Here is a 23824-nt window from a genome sequence, read left to right as displayed (position 1 = left end):
CTGAAATCCATATTTCAAACTTCCAAGACTCTAAACATACCTCACTTACTCACTCTTTCAATGATATTGATTTCACATCTACTATATGCCAGGCAATGTTACAGATATTAGGGATAATGTGATGAATAAGAAATATGCTATAAGGAAAAATTGGCAATAAAAAGTAAACCAACAGGTAACAAGATAATTTCTGATAGTGATAAGTGTCAGAAAAAAATGTAGAAGGGTGAGGAAGCAGATAATAATTATATAGGGGGAGGGAACTTCTTTACCTATGTTGGTTTAAACAAAGCCTCTCTGAGAATTTGCATCGGTGGAGTTATAAGGAATAGAAAGAACATACAACAAGAGGAGAGGTAGTCCAGCTAGGTAAAGCAAACAGAGTATTCATAGTGTTCTTCTATTGGAAAAATCTTGTTTCAAGAACAAAAATGGAAAAAAGGGTAGTATGGAGAAATAGAGAAAGAAAAGAAGGAAATTGTACAAAATAATGGTAGAGAACTAAGCAGAGATTTGTGAGATATGGTAATTTTTTATCTTATTTTAAATACAATGAAAGGCTCTTACAGAATGTTAAACTGGAGAACAACAAAATATGTTTTTGGCTTTTTTTTTTTTAATTTTAAAACGATCATTCTGTTGTGTGAAAGTTGCATTAAGGAGGGGTAAGAGTAGAATTAGGAAAGTAGTGAGAAGGTTGTTCTAAGTGTCCAGGCAGATATCTGGGACTGTGGTACAGGTGGTGAAGATGGAGGGAGATAGGTGGATGGATTGAGAGATATTTTAGAATTATTGGTTATTATTAGTTATTCCCATAATAACTAAAGGCATACCCAGATTTGCTCTTGGATTGCACATTGTTTATAAAAGAGAGGATCCAAAAACTGCTCTTTGGACCAATAGAGGTGTTTTATTTTGTGATGAAAAAGATTAGAAGTAAGAGTGGAGGTTTGGGGAGTAAATCAAGGTATCGTTTTGAGTACTCTAAATTTGAGCTATTCCTTTCAAACGGAGATAAATGTTAAGTAGACAGTTACTATGCAAGACCCTAGAGCTTAGTTTATCAATGCTGAGCAATTACTATGTGTCCAATACTGACCAAGAAGTGGCTGAAAAAACTAGGGGGAAGAAGGCACAATATTTGAATGATTACCAACAAGTAGTAGAAATGGTAGACTTACTATATCTCTCCAGAAGGCAGACTCCAGAACACTGATGGAACTTTATACAGAGGCAGAGTATGGTTTGGTGTATAGAACTTTCTGATGATTAAAACTTCTCCTCTGTGGAAAGGATTTAAATGAGTCTTAAATTTAGGGTTAATTACAAAATAGCAAATTACCCTTCACTAGACTCTTTCAAACACAGAACTCTAAAATAGGATTGCACTTTATTAGAGAGACTGGAGGAGATCAAGATATCTTTGGAAATCTCTGTCTCAAAAATTCTTAATGTTTTTTAGAGCAAGAACATGGAAGAGAGAGGAGCTAACTTCTACTCCTCACCAAATATGTGCTAAACATACTTAGGCAGCATTTATGTTTTGTGCCAAGTAATTCTTATATGAACTTTCTGAGGCAAGATTATTTCTGTCTTATAAATGATAAATATACATGAAACAGTTGACAAAAACCAAAAGCAGGTAGAAATCAAAATATCTATAAGCTTTTAGGCTGCTAGCTCACGTTTGAAGAATATGAATTGGTCCTAGGACCAGATGCATTTCCCAGTATTTCCATCAGGGTTTCACCTCAGGATGAACCAACCACCCAAAGGAGACTCTGATTCTGCATGATTGACTCCTACCCAGACATCATAAGGGAAAATTTTACTCTTCATGTCCATTTGGGCTCTAGCAGTGGGAACAGAGTGATGAGTCTTCAAGTCTACCTCTAGAACGTGTGCTTGCTACTTGGAAGTAGAAACAGAGCTGAACATAATAATGCAAATTCTATCAAAGGTTCTGCTCATGATCAAATAAAACAATTCTCATTTTATAGAAAAGAGCAAGCGAGGGGGAAGAGAGGCCACAAGTGTTACTCTTGTAGTTATCCCCTCACAGAAACATGAGAAAGGTTGTCTCTGAATACTGCGATTTCAGATTTATTTACTTTATAATTTACCTATAGTTTAACTATATTATAGTGAATATGTTTTAACTAAATATATTCCTATTACTAAAACAGTAATGTACATGTCTTCTGTTCTGTGTTTCAAAAACTTTTTGTGTGGTCTTCCAACTGAATGACTGTTCCATCTTTATCCCACCTACAATACTATAAAACATAATATTTATCAGTCAAAGCCTAATTCAACTATCACCTGCTCTTAAATTACCCTCTGCCCTCCAATAATAATTATTGTGCCTACCGTACACTTTAAATTACCTGTTTGCTTGTTTTTCCTCCATATTAGAGAGACTATCATTCTTGGGGGACTCGGTCTCCTTTATCCTGTATCTCAGGACAACAAATTGTGCCAGTACATAGTAGCTTTAATATAAGTTTTTGGAATTGAATTAAATACTATTTGCCAGCCAGATGTCGATGGGTTGATGGGTAAGGAAATGAGCCATACCAAGGTCTTAGGGTCCTCATCCTTATCTCACAGTGTTTTGGCCCCACTGGCCAATTCATATCATTGAGTCAGATGACTTTCCTTTAACTCCAGGTTGGAGAAAGCCAACATCCTAAACATTCTGAGAACTAACTGGTAGATGGCTACCAGCCCAAAGAACAGGGCTTGCCTCCTGATGAGACTTTACCAATACTTTTCCTTCCTAGTATTTGTCTTTCAAACAAAGCTGCTTTCAAGAAAGAACTCTCTGCTCTCTGAAAGTACAGAGGTAATTGGGATTCCCCATGTGTTTTTGTATCTTTAATTAGAGCAGTGCAGTATGTTTTATTTTTTTTCTACACTTAAAAAAAGTCACCCATGGGGCTGAGAATTTAACATTCTTTTCTTAGCTGAGAGGGGCACTTTTTAAATACTTCAATGAAATTTTATTTGGTCACTTAAAAAAAAAACTTGTTGAAAGCAGTTGCAGTTTATTTGCCTTTTCTGGTAAAAGAGCATGTTTTTAAGAGTGCAGTATGACCAGTAATTAGGAGTCCAGACTCTGATTTAAATTTCTCTCAAGCCTGGCTCTACCAATTTATTGTCTGACTCTAAGCAGGTCATTTGATCACTCTGAGCCTCCGTTTCCTTATTTGTAGGATGAACCTATCTCATAACATTATGATGAGATTAAACATTACATATATATGTTAAAAAGTGATTGGAAATAATACAATAAGATCAGTGATCACTAAAAATTAGGTACTAAGTGTTAGCTCTTATTAACAATCTTACCTAGAAAATGTGATTGACCTAATTTAGTATAGTTTTATAGAATATTTTGAAAAATTAAGGTTAAAATGTCCACAAGCTCCATTTTGAACTGTTTGTTTCTCTGCTTAAAGTGAAAAAGAAATTTAACCCAAATTAACAACTGAAAATGTGCTTACATGCAATAGGTTCTTGCCTCTGCTTTTCACTGAGAATGTGACCCCGCTTTGTTTTCAGACTACTCACTGAAAGTCTCCTGCTGTTAATGTCATGGCATAAGAATTTTCTCCTACTGTTGGTATCAGGATAAGAATGATTTCAAAACTCAATCTTAAGAATCAATGTATAGTCCTACCTTCCTGTTTAAATGAGATAATTCGACCATCAAAACTCACAGAGAGAAAAAGTACTGTCTCCCTGAAGGATTATTTTCAACCACAGCCAAAAATAACCACCCTGTTCAGATGATTTCCCCTACACTTATGTTCTGCCTTAGCTCCCCACGATATCTTCTATATTATGACCTTACGGGGCCTTGAACAGAACATATGAAAGAAGAGTGGAAAATTGTCTTTGCATTTTTATCTCCCAATTATCTCTTTAAATCATTCTAATCAGATTTGTGTACTCACCATGTAGCTGAAATTGCTCTTGTTAAAGTCCCCCAAAACCTGCATCGTATAACATGTAGTTTTCCGACTTCATCTTACTAGACATATGTAAGTCATCAGCCGTATTTGACACAATTTTTTTCTCTTTTGTGAAACACTTTTCATCTTTTGGTGTTCAGTACTCAGTGTTCTCCCGTTTTTTCCCCTACCTCAGTGGTTTCTCCTTCTTAGTCTCCTTCTCTGGCTCCTCTATCTCCAAGAGACTCTAAATATTGGTGTTCTCCATGGCTTGGTCTTTAAACTTCTTTCCCTTCTGAACTAACTCTCTCCCTAAGTAAGTCCATCCCTTCTAATGGGCATCAATGTCATCAAAGTGCCAATAATTCCCAAATTCATTTCTTTAGCTGTGATGGTTTTAAAACTCTTCCACAAATATTTTGCTGTATTACCAGGTGGGGGGAAATTTAACTCCCCTCCCTTTGAATATTAGCCAATCTTAGTGACTCCCTTCTAATGAATAGAAGAGACAAAAGTGAAGTTGTGGGATTCCCAAGACTAATTTAGGAAAGGTGATATAGTTTTGCCCTGGCTCTTTCTCTCAGTATGTGCACGCTTGGAGCCCATCCAACAGGCTGCAGGGAAGTCAAGCAGCCAGAAAATTAGGCCATGTGTAAGACAGCAGACAATAGATGTCCATTATTATCAACCGTCCAACAGGTGAGTAAGTGAGGCTTTAGAAGATTTCAGCCTAGTCTTCTAGTTTCTCCCTAGTGGGTGCCAAATAAAGCAGAAACAAGTACCTATCAAGAACTACTCAAGTTGTGGGTTTGGAACAAAATTCATGTTGCTGTTTTTTTAGGTCATTAAGCTTTGGGGGTTTTGTTACACAGCAATAGATAGCCAGAACCCTACCTAGACCCTTTCTCTGTACTACAGAACCTGACCACTCAACATCCCCAACTCAATTTATTATAAAAATTCAATTCCTTGTGGCAAAAAAAGAACTCATGATTTCTTCCACAAAAATGACTCTTCTCACTTCTTCCCTATCTTAGAGGGACCACCACTCGGTCCACTGCTTAGGCAAAAACCTGGAAATCATCCTTGAATAAGGCCTTTTTCTCATACCACATATCCAGTCTGTCAGTAATGATTATATTCAAAATATACCTCCAAGATGGCATTTCTCTCATCATCTCTTGTAATCATCAGCACTATCTTCTCTTATAATACCTGCTGTAGTGTAATAACATGTTTACCCTATACAGCCCATTCACTGCACTAATAGTCTCTGCTAACATGCTTGAATGGCTTTCTATCACACTTCCCATAAAGTCTGGGTCCTTACCAAGGTCTCTAAGGTCACACATGAATGGGACTCTGCCTTCAACTCCAATTTTTGCCTACTACCGCTTTTCATTGGTTCATTTGTTTCTGTCACGCTGGCCTTTTGCTTTTCCTAGAACAGGCTACATTCGTTCTTGCTCCTGACTGGCTGATTTTGTGTGTTTGGAAGGCTCTTCTCCCCAAATCACATGACTTACTCTTTCAGGTCTCTGCTCATGCATCTTCTTCTCAAAAAGGGCTTCTTCTATATTTCATGTCCTCCATTGGTCCTTATTAGTCTCTATCCCCTTGTGATTTTTTTCCTCTTCAGTATACTTTTCCCTATCTGGAATCATATTTATTTGTCAACTGTTGACTCTTTCCCAGATGAGAATTTGGGTTTCCTGAGCTCAGGGACTTTCACCATTTTTTGCATTGCTGTAGTCCTCAGTGCTAAGAGAATTCTCCCTACAGCTGTGAGTGGTCTATACTTAGCAGGTAAATAAACTTTGTTCAATAAAGGAACAGTTTAATCAATTAATACATGAAGCTTGATTAGATTGGTTTAGGATAAAAATGTGTGAAGTGTTTTACTGATATGGAAGGTTTTTCCATCAAGGAGAACTTGTTCTTCCTATGATGAGGCCTTCTTGCTGAATAGTTTGACTCTCGATTGTTTCAAGATAGCTTCTATGATGTTACATGAGAGCCTTGGATGTAAAATAATAATTAGAACAAAAAAATATGTAATGCAGCATCAACACTGAACTTTACTTTGACTTAAGAGTTATTTATCTATTCATATGTACTTTTTTCTTTCCTTATCACAATATGGTTTTCTGGTTAACTATTGTCAAGAGCTGTGCAGGATTTGAGATTTTTTCCCTACTTACAAGCTAAAAGTTAACCTGCCACAAATTTATGAATATGGACAAAGACATAAGACCTGGGTAGGACAAAAGACAGTTTATTTACCCACAATAGGAGTTGGAGCTGGGATAACAGCATTTTCTTGCACTGGTTCCCTGAGCTCTAATTCCTAGAAGCCAACATGGCAAAGTAGGTTGTGTTATAAGAGAGAAACCCCAAGTTTAGGAAGACTCAATCTTTTATGATATATTGCAAGCAAATCTTTCCAATCTTGCCTCAAAAAGAGACATTATCTTATTAAACTGCAAAATTAATAAAACTGCCCTATTTTCCAGAAGGAGAGACTATCTCTGTCTTCCAAAGCTATTTACTTTGCAAGAACTTTGAAAGGACAGTCCAGGAAAATGCTGGCATATCTCTGCTCATAAAACATGCAGAATGCAAGTGACTCATGCAGAATTGTCTCATGCTATGGACTGAATATTTGTGCCCCCCCCCATTCATATGTCAAAGCCCTAGTTCCCAATGTGTTGGCATTTATGGGATCTTTGAGAAGTACTTTGAGCCTAAAGAGGTCATGATTGGGGCAGCTAGGTGGCTCAGTTGGTTAAGCATCTGCCTTTGGCTCAGGTCATGATAGCAAGATCCTGGCATCAAGCCCCACATTGGGCTTTCTGCTCAGCGGTGAGCCTACTTCTCTCTCTCCGTCTGCTGCTCCCCCTGCTTGTGCTCTCTCTGTCAAATAAATAAATAAAATCTTTAAAAAAATAAAAAAGGGTATGAGGTTGGGGCCCTCATGATGGAATTAGTGCCCTTATTCCAAGAGACACCAGAGAGCTTGCTATGTCTCTGAGCAAGCACAGAAGTCATGTGAGCACACAGGGAGAGAGCAGCCACCTACAAGCCAACAGAAGAGGCTTGCTGGCACTTGATCTTGGACTTCCCAGCCTCTAGAACTGTGAGACATAAATTTATGTTTTTTAACCCCCACTCTACTCTATGGTATTCTGTTATGGCAATCTAAGCTAACTAAGACATCTCCCAACAGATACTTCCTTTGTATTTTTTTTTTTTTAGAGTTTTTTCTTAATACAGCTAATAAAAATATTCTGGTGAAGAACTATTAGAAAAAAAATACTATTACAGAAGAAATATTAAGTATTATTTCATTAAATGAAGTACAATTGCAGTTTTAATTGACTACAGGCTACTTAATAGTTTGCTTAGTCATTTTAAAACAAATAGGTTTTTATCACAGAACAAGAAATCTGGAAACAATATAGAACCGATGCATTGGCTCTTTGATGCATCAGAGACCCACACTTCTATAATTTTTCTGCTTTGCCTACCTTAGTGGGTTGATAAGATATGGTGTGGAGCATGGGTCCAGCCATAGCATGTGGTGCCAGGAAGCAGAACTTGATCAGGAGTCAAAACATCGATGCTGCCATGTAGTGCTAATGTTAATTTCACCAAGCCATCTTATCTCCCTGAGCTTCTGTGTGCTGAACTGCAAAATGGCAATAATGGTCATATTCATTCTTTATACTTCAAAGGATTATCATGAGGAATACTAATGTAAATGTGAATGTTGACAAAGAGTTGATTTGAATCTTAAGCAGAACTGTACTTTTCATAGCATAATATCATCTAAATTATAAAGAAATACTAATTCAAAAATATTTTGAGGTGATGACTGTCAAGTGACCAAGGAGGGACCATAAATCTATTGGGTTTATAGCCATTACTTATCTATTCTCAACCTCCAGGCTTGAGTACTGAAGCCACATCAAAGTATTTGCTACTCCAGAAAAGTGTCATGAAGTTGTAAACTTCTGGGATTTTACCCAAACTCCTTTTACTGACAAAACTCTGTCCTTTTAATCCATGCTTGATATTTTTTGAGACCAGATTAAATACTGTCTCTGGGATCTCTTTCCCAGATACCTTGGGCTAAATGGCCTCTTCCATTGTGCCCATTTATTAGAGTGCATGTGTGTCTGTTTATCAAACTGAGTAGTGAACACTTTGATGATTAAGGATCCCATTTACTTTACCTTAGAATTCTCAGTACCTAAAAGTGTGTGACACTTAGTAGGTATTTAAATTATATTTGATGAAGGAAAGAGAGAGAGAGAGAGAGAGGATGGAAAGAAGGAAAAAGGATAGGAGGGAAGAAAGGAGAAAGGGAGGAAGGGGAATTCCTTAAAATTGAATACCCATTTTTGATATGCGTTTATTGTGGCATTATAGATCAGAGCATGGACTCTAGAACCAGATACTTGAGTTGAATTCTAGCTCAGTTCCTATTAATTATAGGCCTTGAACACATGTTGCTTATCTTTGCTGTGCCTCAAATTCTTCATCTATAAAATAAATATATTAGCAGCTATTGGTAGGGTTTTTGTGAAGATTAACTGAATAAGCCCCTATGAACAACTTAAAATTGTGTCTATCCACTCAAAAAGAATTGGCCGTTGATTCTGACATTGATGTATCTCTCTCCAATACTATTACTAAATAATATATGGTGACTAATTACAACTTCAGAGATTAATGATTTTTCAGAACTCATCTTTGAGATATTTCTTGTTAATGGATATTTTGGTTAGGCTATAAGCCAATTTCATTAGGAGAAGGTTATGGAGAATATGACCATAAGTTCTGGGAAAGCTATCCTTTGTTTGAAATGTTAATTGTGCCCATTGTTACATAGAACTCTTCAAATTTATTTGCAATTGTGCTATATGTTATAATACTCTTCTTGGAAAATATACCTTGCTGGGATTCATGGAAAAACGAAAACTCTCTATCCCTTTACTGAACTTTCCTGGAGATTCCAGTAATTTGAAAACTAATGCAAAACTCTTGGTCAGATATTTAGTTTGACCCAATCCCTCTCAATTAAGACTTAATGGAATTTCCAGGGGTTTCCCAAATCCATAAGAATAAATTTTAGTACTGTCCAGTGTACCCTTTGCTTTACAGATGCAGAAGCCCCATGCAGAAGCATGGAGTCCAAGACCACCCAGCCATTCATTCAGCAATGCCAATTCTTCAACACAGGTTTCCAGATTCTCAGGAGCTCTCAAGTTCATCATACAAACAAAAACGGTTAGTTGTCAATGCTACATTTTCTTTCCCTCCTAGTATCAAACTAGTACTTCATTATTAAATATATTTCTCTTTCTGCTTCAAAAAACCATATTTAAAATATTAAATATAGAGGGTACCTGGGTGGTTCAGGTCATGATCTCAGGGTCCTGGGATCTAGCCCCGCATCGGGCTCTCTGCTCAGCAGGAGTCTGCTCCTCCCCCCACTCTCTGCCAGCCTCTCTGCCTACTTGTGATCTCTCTCTGTGTCAAATAAACAAATAAAATTTAAAAAAAAAATAAAATATTAAATATAAACTAAATCTTCTGGTACTGCAAGAGATAAAAACATGGTAGAAAATTTAAATATTCGACATTACAACAGACGGTGGATTTTATTATTTTCATTGTTGTCTAATTTTTCTAAGCATGGGTAATTGAAAAGGTACATATATGTTTTGAACTGTATTGTTTGAGGATGCAGACAAACGCTTAGGAATGCTTAAGTTTTGCTTTAAGCAATAATGCTACACACTGCTGCAGCCTTGATTTCATGCCAGGAACCTGTATCACTTTCTTTTAAACGGCCACCTGTGTTCATCTTCTAATTGGTCTGGCATTGACTCCGATGTGGCCATAAGTCTGTCATCCCCTGATGACTATCTCAGTCTGTGAACATTCCACACAAAGACCCTACGTGGAAGGTAAAACGTGCTGCATGACACTGTGACACTGTCTGGAGAAGGATGTTAATTCTTTGTGAACATTCCCACGGAGAAACCTGACCTCTGTTCATCACAAACAGGAACTTTTTTCTCTTTTTTTTTTGAACCGGAAGGTGGAGTGAGAGAGGAAACAATGTTGATTTCTGGGAGAAGTGGTGCTGGAAGTCCAGTTTGCCGGCTCTAGGAACAATTATGGGAAGCCCCACAGAGCATGTCCTTTTTACTCAGAATAATGGAAAGCACTTCCACTCCTCTGCGGAAACAACAGTTCAAACACAGGACACAGAGTCCCTAAGCTCTGGCAGCTTTTGAATAGTCCCTCCCACCGCACTCCTGCCACTGGTAAACTGAAAAAGCACTCTCTTGTAAAGGTAAATTGATGGGATATGGGTCTCAGTTATATCTCAGCATGCTATTTGCCTTTGGGAATAAAACAGACTGGCATATGTGATCCCATTTATTTATCCAGTAAACATACACTATCCAAATTCTCTGCATTGAGTTAGGCAGTGTGGACAAAAAATGAGTAAGATAACTCTCCTTGCCCTTAAGGAATGTACCATCTAGACAGACACACGTATTGAAAAGCATGCCATTCTTGAGAGCAATTACACAACATGTAACCAAATGGCTATGAGTGAGCAATCCTTCTCCTGTTAACTTTGCTGGAGAAAATCTCACCTAAACACTGAAGGGCTTAGCAGCAAGCAGGAGGCAACGCAGGTTTCGTCATCCAAGAAAGCACACTATGGGGTGCTTGGCTTCAGGAGCATCAAAGAATTAGACTTAACAGAATAATGTGAATGAATCTTTAAAACAGAATGAGTATGAGTAAAATTTAAAAAGAAGAGGGAGGGATGCCTGGGTGGCTCAGTGGGTTAAGCCGCTGCCTTCGGCTCAGGTCATGATCCCAGCGTCCTGGGATCGAGTCCCACATCGGGCTCCTTGCTTGGCGGGGAGCCTGCTTCTCCCTCTGCCTCTGCCTGCCACTCTGTCTGCCTGTGCTCGCTCTCTCTCTCTCTCTCTGACAAATAAATAAATAAAATCTTTAAAAATAAATAAAATAAATAAAAAGAAGAGGGAACAGAAAAACTCTAGCAACACCACACATGTAAACTAAAATGCACGCACACAAAGCAACAATGCCCACTTACTGTACAAATAAAAGGGTAGGGGCACCTGGGTGGGTCAGTGGGTTGAACCTCTGCCTTTGGCTCAGGTCAAGATCTCAGGGTTCGGATCTAGCCCCTGCACTGGAAATCTCTGCTTAGCAGGAAGCCTGCTTACCCCTCTCTCTCTCTGCCTGCCTCTGCCTATTTTTGATCTCTGTCTGTCAAATAAATAAATAAAATCTTTAAAAAATAAAAAATTTTAAAAAGGGTATATGGAAGCACATTTAAATGACAGCTTTTTATATAGAGGGGCATGGGCATGGAAAATCAAAAGGGATTAGAATAATTAATTAATTATTGATTATTAATTTAAAAAGAGTACTTTCATAGACTGATGAGTATGTGACACAGAGTAACAACAATTCTCAGCCAAATTCCTAAAAAAAAAAAAAAGCCAATTGAAGTATAAAGCAGTAAGTGTGCTTAGAAGGCACTGCTATTGCAGAGAGGTTAAAAAAATCAGCTTTGGGGATGAAGGAAAATGTTTTGGAGGAGGTGACATCCAGCTGGAAACTTAACGTGCCTACTCTCACAGCAGCAGCCATTTCTTCTATCACATAATGGCTTGTCCTTGCCCTTGAATCTGAATTTAACTTTTAAGTTAAGAAGCTCTCCTCTCCACTCACATGGAAGATATCTTCTCTTACTCATTCCAAAGTAAGTGGGTGGTACTACTACAGATTAGGAAATAGAGGCTCGAGGATTAGCTGGTTTTAGCTTCTCACCCAGATTTACATTGCCAAGATGGAACACAGCGTGCCCAGAGCCCAGCCTTCTTGGTGCCCTTCCTCGTCTCTTGAAGGGGCTCCAAGATACAAATCCAACCTGGTCATCCTGTTCCGATTTTGTACCTCAGGCTCTTGAACTGTTTATTTATTTTTGTTTTATTGTAAGAGACAACTTGGCATTTCCCTTCCAACAGTTAGATCCCTTGGCTTACTCTACCACAGTGTAGCCCAGTGAGATTCACTATGTGATTCCTTTGTCTCTCCGGGACTGCGTGTTACTGATTCTGCCCATAGTCCTCAGGAACGAGAATATTGCCATGAGCTAGCCACACAGCTAAGCCCACTGCCCAGGGTGAACAGTCTATCATGGAGACATCCATCTATTCTGCCTTGCTAGACATCCCACGTGCCTTTTGACCTGTTGACATTGATCAGCGCGTACTTGTTTTCACCTTAGTCTCTTTGTCCCCCAGTCTGGCTTTTCTCTGGTACTGTGTTGCTGGGAATGCCCTGAGTGTATCTGACGCGGGCCGGTGGAAGAGGCAAAATGCAAGTGGTTAGGCTCTGAAGCCATGTTTTCTAGGTGCAAATTCAGATGTTCAGTTAATTCACTGCACAAGCATAAGCAGGTTATTTAACCTCTCAGTGTATGTGGGTGAAGAGAGGAGTGTTATATCTTACGACTCAAAGTTCTTATAAGCATTAAAAGGATTGATATAGGGGCACCTGGGTGGCTCAGTCGTTAAGAGTCTGCCTTCGGCTTGGGTCATGATCCCAGGGTGTTGGGATTGAGCCCTGCATCCGGCTCCCTGCTCAGCGGAGAGCCTGCTTCTCCCTCTCCCACTCTCCCTGCTTGTGTTCCCTCTCTCGCTGTGTCTATCTCTGTCAAATGAATAAAATCTTTAAAAAAAAAAAAAAAAGATTGATATATGCAAAGTCCTTATAGCAACAACTGGCATGCTGGCATGAAAAAGTATTCTGGCAGTGCTACCCATGGTCTTATTATCTCTAGGTTTTGTCCTCTCTGGGATGCTTGTCTCATTCCTAACAGCCTCAGTTCTAGCTCTGGGAACTACCAGGGAAATTTTTTTTTTTTTTTTTTTTTTTTTTTTTACTAAAAAGCATTGTTTTGCGGGGGAATGAAATGCAGTATAGTGAGAACAGCCCAAAATCTGATTTCAGATGACCCAGGTCAAAGTCACAGCTGTCCTTTCTTCACTGTGTGGTGCTGGGGAAGTTTATCTCTCTTGGCCCATTTCCCTGTTTATGGAAGGGAAGTAGTAATGACCTCTACCTCCCAGGATAGTTGTGAGGATTCAGCAAGGTAAAACTTGTGAAAGGTCTTTTAGAAATGGTGTTACGCTAATATTTGTTACTGTTGTCATTGTTATCTGTCATTTGTTTCAGGCCATTAGAAACTATGTCATAATACTTCCTGTAGAGTCAATGAGTGATAACCTTTGTTCAATATTCTAGGAACAAAGTTGGCCTTTCATGATGGTTAAGTCTCATATTTTGAATTAACTGGCTCAATTCACTGTGACTCTAGAGGAAAAAAATGTGTGAAGCTAAGCCCATTACTAACATATTATCTTTAAAATGTGAAAACACACGTACCTCACACACACACATTTAATTATTCCCTTTTATTTCTCACAACTTTTTTCTATTTTCTATTTCTATTTTTTTTTAAAGATTTTATTTATTTATTGGACAGAAAGAGATCACAAGTAGGCAGAGAGGCAGGCAGAGAGAGAGGAGGAAGCAGGCTCTCTGCTGACCAGAGAGCCCGATACGGGGCTCGATCCCAGGACCCTGGGATCATGACCTGAGCCCAAGGCAGAGGCTTTAACCCTCTGAGCCACCCAGGCGCCCCTCTATTTCTATTTTTTATATTTCTCACAACTCTTCATCAGTTAGTAGAATCAAGAGCACAGAGCAACTGAGAAAAACCAAGACTTTCCTAGAATACATATTTAGATTTAGTGGGGACAGCAATCCTAGGACGTAGAAGACACAGTGCTATACCTTTGTGTAGATTAGACCCCGGGGAAGTGGGAATTTCCATCAATATCTTCTGGCTAATTAGTGGTGAATTGAGGGCTAGAAGCCAGGTGTCTGGACTTTGGCTCCATATGAAGAAGAAACTCTAGAGTTCTTTTTCCACATCAATCAAAAAGAATTTATTAGCCTCCGTTCTTTGCTTTGCAAAGCAATAAACAAAGGGATGTATGTGTATTATTTTGGGAGGGAGAAGGGGATATAAAGGAGGTATCATTTCATATACATACCTGATCTGAAATAGTCACTGGAATACACTGCAATGCCTTTAAGTGTTATCCCAGGTTAACTAAAAAATACTTCCCACATGGATCTATCCCTGGAATCAATCCTTTTGTCCTCTGGTGCTGAAGCTATTTTTGTCTGATAATTTATGAAACCTAATCAATACGGGTAACAAAAATGAAAATCGTGACAATTCTTTAACATTAAGCATCCGTGAGTGAGAGCCATGAACACTAGGTCACTAATCTGCTCAACACACTTTTAGTTTGAGTTCGATGTATTTCCTTGGACAGCCCCACTTGGATCTCAAAGAGAGGAAGGCTTCAACAGGGAAGACTGTTTAGGATAGTCAAGGAAAGCAACCTGGATAAAATGACACTGAGTAGCAGTCTAAAATGGTAAGATAAATAGTAAATACTGTGATTCTTTCCACTTCTTAACACAGTCTACTGAAGCTGTATGTCCTCATCTTTTCTCAAACTGTTAAATCTTCAAAGTCTGTGTAGATTATTTCCTGGGAAAAGAAAAGACTTTTTTTTTTAAATTGCAGTATTACTTATAAACAGATTGATTATTCTTAGCATCACAATGTTATTAACTTGTCTTTATGACACTTAGGTAGAATTATTCATGTAGTAAACCTTACTTTCAACTGCTAAATAACACCTTTAAGTTTTGTGTCTGCTCTCATCCTTTTTTTTTATGGAAATGAAGTAAAAATCATGCAAGTAGATACATATTTGTTTGTCATGCTCTATGGAATGTTGAGTCAAAGATGCATAACTATATTATAGATTCAACAAATAGACCGTATTTATTTTACCAATTTACTGAGTATTTACCCAGGACATTCTTGTTCAGAGTTTTACCTAACTTATACATTTTTCCTTTTATTTATAGAGTTTTTAAACAACTAAAGTGGGAAAAACTGAATAACACTTTATCTGAATATTAAAATATAGGAAAAATGGGGGGGGGAGTGAATATTGCGGAGAAGTAGCAGGCTGAGACTACTTCAGGTAGCGGGAGATCAGCTAGATAGCTTATCTAAAGATTGCAAACAACTACAAATCCAATGGGAGATCGAAGAGAAGAAGAACAGCAATTCTAGAAACAGAAAATCAACCACTTTCTGAAAGGTAGGACTGGCGGAGAAGTGAATCCAAAGTGATGGGAAGATAGACTGCGGGGGTAGGGGCCAGTTCCCAGCAAGTGGCAGAGCAACAGAGCACAAAATCAGGACTTTTAAAAGTCCTTCCCGCTGAGGGACATCGCTCCAGAGGCTTAACCGGGGTGAGCCTACACAGGGTCAGCGTGGTCTCAGGTCCCACAGGGTCACAGAAGGATCGGGGGTGTCTGAGTGTCACAGAGCTTACAGGTATTAGAACAGGGAAGCCGGCTACAGGGACAGAGCCAAGGACTGAGCTCTAAGCTTGGGGTTACCTTGAACTGGTCGCAGGCTCGGTCAGCTCAGAGTGTGGCCGGTGGCCAGGGTGATGGGAGTAATTGGGCGCTGTTCTCTGAGGGCGCACTCAGGAGTGGGGCCCCGGGCTCTTGGCTCCTCCGGGCTGGAGACCGAGAGGCCACCATCTTCATTCCCGTCTTCCGGAACTCTAAGGAAAGTGCTCAGGGAACAAAAGCTCCTAAAAGCAAACCCAAGTGGATTATTCAGCCCGACCCAGGTAAGGGCGTTGCAATTCCGCCTGGGGCAAAGACACTTGAGAATCACTACAACAGGCCCCTCCCCCAGAAGATCAATAAGAAACCCAGTCAGGACCAAGTTCACCTACCAAGGAGTGCAGTTTCAATACCAAGGAGAGCAGCGGAATTCCAGAGGAGGAGAAAGCAAAGCACAGAACTTATGGCTTTCTCCCCATGATTCTTTAGCCTTCCAGTTAATTTATTTTTTTTCTTTTTCAATTTTTTTTCTCTTCTTCTGCTAAATTTTTTTAACATTTACCCTTTTCTTTTTTAATGTTTTTTAACTAGTTTATGTAATATATATATATATTTCCTTTTTATATTTTTTCTTTATTGGTTTTCATTTTTTAATTGTTTCTTTCTTTTTTTCTTTCTTTCTGAACCTTTTTATCCCCTTTCTCCCCCCTCACGATTTGGGATCTCTTCTGATTTGGCTAAAGCATATTATCTTGGGGTTGTTGACACCCTTTTAGTATTTTACTTACTCCTTCATATACTCTTATCTGGACAAAATGACAAGGCGGAAAAATTCACCACAAAAAAAAGAACAAGAGGCAGTACCAAAGGCTAGGGACCTAATCAATACAGACACTGGTAATATGTCAGATCTAGAGTTCAGAATGACAATTCTCAAGTTTCTAGCTGGGCTCGAAAAAGGCATGGAAGATAATAGAGAAACCTTCTCGGGAGATATAAAAGCCCTTTCTGGAGAAATAAAAGAACTAAAATCTAACCAAGTTGAAATCAAAAAAGCTATTAATGAGGTGCAATAAAAAATGGAGGCTCTGACTGCTAGGATAAATGAGGCAGAAGAAAGAATTAGCGATATAGAAGACCAAATGACAGAGAGTAAAGAAGCTGAACAAAAGAGGGACAAACAGCTACTGGACCATGAGGGGAGAATTCAAGAGATAAGTGACACCATAAGTCAAAACAACATTAGAATAATTGGGATTCCAGAAGAAGAAGAAAGAGAGAGGGAAACAGAAGGTATACTGGAGAGAATTATTGGAGAGAATTTCCCCAATATGGCAAAGGGAACAAGCATCAAAATCCAGGAGGCGAAGAGAACCCCCCTCAAAATCAATAAGAATAGGTCCACACCCCGTCACTTAAGAGCAAAATTTACAAGTCTTAGTGACAAAGAGAAAATCCTGAAAGCAGCCCGGGAAAAGATGTCTGTAACATAAAATGGTAAAATTATTAGATTGGCAGCAGACTTATCCACAGAGACCTGGCAGGCCAGAAAGAGCTGGCATGATATATTCAGAGCACTAAGTGAGAAAAACATGCAGCCAAGAATACTATATCCAGCTAGGCTATCATTGAAAATAGACGGAGAGATTAAAAGCTTCCAGGACAAACAAAAACTGAAAGAATTTGCAAACACCAAACCAGCTCTACAGGAAATATTGAAAGGGGTCCTCTAAGCAAAGAGAGACCCTATAAGTAGTAGATCAGAAGGGAACAGAAACAATATACAATAACAGTCACCTTACAGGCCATACAATGGAACTAAACTCATATCTCTCAATAGTTCCCCTGAATGTGAATGGGCTAAATGCCCCAATCAAAAGACACAGGGTATCAGAATGGATAAAAAAACAAAACCCATCTGTATGTTGCCTATAAGAAACTCATTTTAAACCCGAAGACACCTCCAGATTTAAAGTGAGGGGGTGGAAAAGAATTGACCATGCTAATGGACATCAGAAGAAAGCAGGAGTGGCAATCCTTATATCAGATCAATTAGATTTTAAGCCAAAGACTATAATAAGAGATGAGGAAGGACACTATATCATACTCAAAGGATCTGTCCAACAAGAAGATCTAACAATTTTAAATATCTATGCCCCTAACGTGAGAGCAGCCAACTATATAAACCAATTAAAAAAAAAAAAAAAAAAAAAAAAAACAAAGAAACACATCAACAATAATACAATAATAGTAGGGGACTTTAACACTCCCCTCACTGAAATGGACAGATCATCCAAGCAAAAGATCAACAAGGAAATAAAGGCCTTAAAAGACACACTGGACCAGATGGACATCACAGATATATTCAGAACATTTCATCCCAAAGCAACAGAATACACATTCTTCTCTAGTGCACATGGAACATTCTTCAGAATAGATCACATCCTCGGTCCTAAATCAGGTCTCAACCGGTATCAAAAGATTGGGATCATTCCATGCATATTTTCAGACCACAATGCTCTGAAGCTAGAACTCAATCACAAGAGGAAATTTGGAAAGAACCCAAATACATGGAGACTAAACAGCATCCTTCTAAAGAATGAATGGGTCAACCAGAAAATTAAAGAAGAATTGAAAAAATTCATGGAAACGAATGATAATGAAAACACAACGGTTCAAAATCTGTGGGTCACAACAAAGGCAGTCCTGAGAGGAAAATATATAGCGGTACAAGCCTTTCTCAAGAAACAAGAAAGGTCTCAGATACACAACCTAACCCTACACCTAAAGGAGCTGGAGAAAGAACAAGAAAGAAATCCTAAACCCAGCAGGAGAAGAGAACTCATAAAGATCAGAGCAGAAATCAATGACATAGAAACCAAAAAAACCAATAGAACAAATCACCGAAACTAGGAGCTGGTTCTTTGAAAGAATTAATAAGATTGATAAACACCTGGCCAGACTTATCAAAACAAAAAGAGAAAGGACCCAAATAAATAAAATCATGAATGAAAGAGGAGAGATCACAATGAACACCAAAGAAATACAGACAATTATAAGAACATACTATGAGCAACTCTATGTCAACAAATTTGACAATCTGGAAGAAATGGATGCATTCCTAGAGACATATAAACTACCACAACTGAACCAGGAAGAAATAGGAAGCCTGAACAGACCCATAACCAGTAAGGAGATTGAAACAGTCATCAAAAATCTCCAAACAAACAAAAACCCAGGGCCAGATGGCTTCCTGGGGGAATTCTACCAAACATTTAAAGAAGAACTAATTCCTATTCTCCTGAAACTGTTCCAAAAAATAGAAATGGAAGGAAAACTTCCAAACTCATTTTATGAGGCCAGCATCACCTTGATCCCAAAACCAGACAAGGATCCCATCAAAAAAGAGAACTACAGACCAATATCCTTGATGAACACAGATGCAAAAATTCTCACCAAAATACTAGCCAGTAGGATTCAACAGTACATTAAAAGGATTATTCACCACGCCCAAGTGGGATTTATTCCAGGGCTGCAAGGTTGGTTCAACATCTGCAAATCAATCAATGTGATACAACACATTAATAAAAGAAAGAAGAAGAACCATATGATACTCTCCATAGATGCTGAAAAAGCATTTGACAAAGTACAGCATCCCTTCCTGATCAAAACTCTTCAATGTGTAGGGATAGAGGGCACATACCTCAATATTATCAAAGCCATCTATGAAAAACCCACCGCAAATATCATTCTCAATGGAGAAAAACTGAAAGCTTTTCTGCTAAGGTCAGGAACACGGCAGGGATGTCCGTTATCACCACTGCTATTCAACATAGTACTAGAAGTCCTAGCCTCAGCAATCAGACAACAAAAAGAAATTAAGGCATCCAAATCAGCAAAGAAGAAGTCAAACTATCACTCTTTGCAGATGATATGATACTCTATGTGGAAAACCCAAAAGACTCCACTCCAAAACTGCTAGAACTTGTACAGGAATTCAGTAAAGTGTCAGGATATAAAATCAATGCACAGAAATCAGTTGCATTTCTCTACACCAACAACAAGACAGAAGAAAGAGAAATTAAGGAGTCAATCCCATTTACAACTGCACCCAAAACTATAAGATATTACCTAGGAATAAACCTAACCAAAGAGGCTAAGAATCTATACACAGAAAACTATAAAGTACTCATGAAAGAAATTGAGGAAGACACAAAGAAATGGAAAAATGTTCCATGCTCCTGGATTGGAAGAATAAATATTGTGAAAATGTCTATGCTACCTAAAGCAGTCTACACATTTAATGCAATTCCTATCAAAGTACCATCCATTTTTTTCAAAGAAATGGAACAAATAATCCTAAAATTTATATGGAACCAGAAAAGACCTCGAATAGCCAAAGGAATATTGAGAAAGAAAGCCAAAGTTGGTGGCATCACAATTCCGGACTTCAAGCTCTATTACAAAGCTGTCATCATCAAGACAGCATGGTACTGGCACAAAAACAGACACATAGATCAATGGAACAGAATAGAGAGCCCAGAAATAGACCCTCAACTCTATGGTCAACTCATCTTCGACAAAGCAGGAAAGAATGTCCAATGGAAAAATGACAGCCTCTTCAATAAATGGTGTTGGAAAAATTGGACAGCCACGTGCAGAAAAATGAAATTGGACCATTTCCTTACACCACACATGAAAATAGACTCAAAATGGATGAAGGACCTCAATGTGAGAAAGCAATCCATCAAAATCCTTGAGGAGAACATAGGCAGCAACCTCTTCGACCTCAGCCTCAGCAACATCTTCCTAGGAACATCGCCAAAGGCAAGGGAACCAAGGGCAAAAATGAACTATTGGGACTTCATCAAGATCAAAAGCTTTTGCACAGCAAAGGAAACAGTTAACAAAACCAAAAGACAACTGACAGAATGGGAGAAGATATTTGCAAATGACATATCAGATAAAGGGCTACTATACAAAATCTATTAAGAACTTATCAAGCTCAACACCCAAAGAACAAATAATCCAATCAAGAATGGGCAGGGGACATGAACAGACATTTCTGCAAAGAAGACATCCAGATGGCCAACAGACACATGAAAAAGTGCTCCATATCACTCGGCATCAGGGAAATACAAATCAAAACCACAATGAGATACCACCTCACACCAGTCAGAATGGCTAAAATTAGCAAGTCAGGAAATGACAGATGCTGGCAAGGATGCAGAGAAAGGGGAACCCTCCTACATTGTTGGTGGGAATGCAAGCTGGTGCAACCACTCTGGAAAACAGCATGGAGGTTCCTCATAATGTTGAAAATAGAACTACCCTATGACCCAGCAATTGCACTACTGGGTATTTACCCTAAAGATACAAACGTAGTGATCCGAAGGGGCACGTGCACCTGAATGTTTATAGCAGCAATGTCTACATTAGCCAAACTATGGAAAGAACCTAGATGTCCATCAACAGATGAATGGATAAAGAAGAGGTGGTATATATACACAATGGAATACTATGCGGCCATCAAAAGAAATGAAATCTTGTCATTTGTGACGACGTGGATGGAACTAGAGGGTATCATGCTTAGCGAAATAAGTCAATCGGAGAAAGACAACTATCATATGATCTCCCTGATATGAGGGAGAGGAGATGCAACATGGGGAGTTAAGGGGGTAGGAGAAGAGTAAATGAAACAAGATGGGATTGGAAGGGAGACAAACCATAAGTGACTCATAGTCTCACAAAACAGAGGGTTGATGGGGGGAGGGGGGTTGAGAGGGGGAGGTGGGGTTATGGACATTGGGGAGGGTATGTGCTATGGTGAGTGCTGTGAAGTGTGTAAACCTGGCGATTCACAGACCTGTACCCCTGGGGATAAAAATATATTATATGTTTATAAAAAATAAAATTAAAATATATATATATATAGGAAAAATGGCAAATGATAATTTCTTACATTAAAAAAAAATGTAACAAGAACTCTGGAGTCAGCCCCTTTGAATTCAAAGTCAGGCTCTGCCACTTACTGGCTTTTTGACTTTCCTTAAGCTTCTTAAACTTATCTGCGCCTCAAGGTTCCATAATTGTAAACTAGGTGTAATAATAGTATTTCACTTATAAGATTACTATGCAGAATGAATGAGTCAATATTTGTAAATCATTTAGAACAACTTTTAGGGCCACCTGGGTGACTTAGTCGGTTGAGCAGTTGCCTTTGGCTCAGGTCATGATCAGGGGTCCTGGGATAGAGCCCAAGGTCTGGCTTCTTGCCCAACAGGGAGTCTGCTTCTCCCTCTCTCTCTGCCCCTGCCCCCACTTCATGTTCGTGCTCTCTCTCTCTCTCTCAAACAAATAAATAAATAGAATTTTTTTAAAAAATAGAACTTTTAATATGTAAGTTTATTAAGTCCTAAATATTTTTATATATGTGTACACATATATAGGAATACATATTTATATATCTTTGCCTATATACTGTACATACATGAATAAAGAAACTATAACATCAAATTTCTCAATGTGTCTCACTGAAGTTCAAGTATTCATGAACCTATACATGTATTGGTACTTCGTATCTTTTGAAATTTGGTATTTCAAAAATTAAATAAACAGTGCATCTGAAAATTCCTTTTTATTATATTTATTTTTAAACATTGAAGTTTAAATTAAATTATTACCGAAATATAGAAGGGAGTTCAGATATTATCTTAAGAAAACTTGAACCGGACAAAGTCTATATCCAAAAAAACAACCTTCGGCTAGTCTTAAAAAAATTTAGTTTGGTAACCATTGTCAGCATGGGTTACCATTTAGAACATAGGGATGAATTCCTATATATATATTTCATGACCTTTTTGTGGCACCTAGTGATCCACTGTAAAACCAACAAGTCCTTCCTCACTTTCTAAATCCATTACTCAGTCACCAACACCTGTCCTGCATCTAGAAGGTTTCAAACTGATCTCTTCTTCTCCAGTTGTTCTGACACTGCCCAAGTTCAGATCCTGATTGTTTCTCACATGAATTATTTCAACAATCCCTTGCCTCTAATCCATGCCATCTTATGGCCATGATTTATCTCACTGACCCACAGATCTAATCACGCGACTTCATCACTTAAAAAATTCCAGGGTCTCCTCATTGCCTCCAAACTACAAAGTATAAAAACTGCTCCAGATACCCTAGGTATGCCAAAAATTAGCTGTAATTTGCCTTTTCTTTGCCACCTTATGTCACTTTCTTATTCTTTATGCCCCTCCCCAACCTGTCACTAGATGAGACTAGTCACTATTCTTTGAACAAACTCTGCACCCTTAATACCTCCATATTTTTCACTCATGTTGTTTCCTCTGCTTCTGATATCCTCTTTCTTACACTTAATCAAGAAGAACATTAGTTGAACTTGAAAACTCAGTTTAAAATGTGTTTCTCTAAAGACTTCCCCTAAATCCCTTCTGAGCTCCTGTATCACTTTGCATGTGTGCTTTTTTTAAAAAGATTTTATTTATTTATTTGACAGAGATCACAAGTATGCAAAGAGGCAGGCAGAGAGGGTGGGGAAGCAGGCTCCCTGCTGAGCAGAGAGCCAGATGCAATGCGGATGTAGGCCTTGACCCCAGGACCCTGGGACCACGGACCCAAGTGGAAGGCCGAGGCTTTAACCCACTGAGCCACCCAGGAGCCCCTGCATGTGTGCTTTTTTAACAATTTTTATTGCAATTGATTGCTTTATCTATTTGTTTTCCCCACTCCTTATAAAGCCAAAGGGCCAGACATCCCATAAACATCTTGGGTGATCGCAGAAGTTTAATCAGTGTGGATGTGTATGTATATGCCTGTGTGTCTGTGTGTTTTAATAAAGAAAGGGTGAGTTTCAGCTCTGCAGCTAACTGGCTGCATGTCTTTAGATGAATCTTAGTTTCTCTTGGTTCTTTAAATTGAGAAGATTATGTATTAGGCCCTTTCTAACTGAAACTTGGTGATTTATAAAAGTCATATAGAAAATAATTATAGACATACTGAGAATAAAAATACCCTATAAGGTTAACAAGTACAAATGTTCTTATGTATAAATAAATCAATGTTAACACATTTTAAGTAATTACCTAATCAAGCTAACACTAAATGGAGATTTCTTCTTTGTTATACTTTTTAAAATTTGAAACCCTACCATGAACTTATTAATAAGTATGATAAAAGGAAAGAAATGAAGAAGGAATGTATGGGAGAGTAGAGAGACTGAGAGCACCTAGATCAACAGAACGCTGTTTTAAATATTTATT

This window comes from Lutra lutra, chromosome 6 (assembly GCF_902655055.1).
Source record: "Lutra lutra chromosome 6, mLutLut1.2, whole genome shotgun sequence".
Taxonomy (NCBI): Eukaryota; Metazoa; Chordata; class Mammalia; order Carnivora; family Mustelidae; genus Lutra; species Lutra lutra.
The sequence above is the reverse complement of the archived record's forward strand: the minus strand, read 5'-3'. Positions refer to the sequence as shown.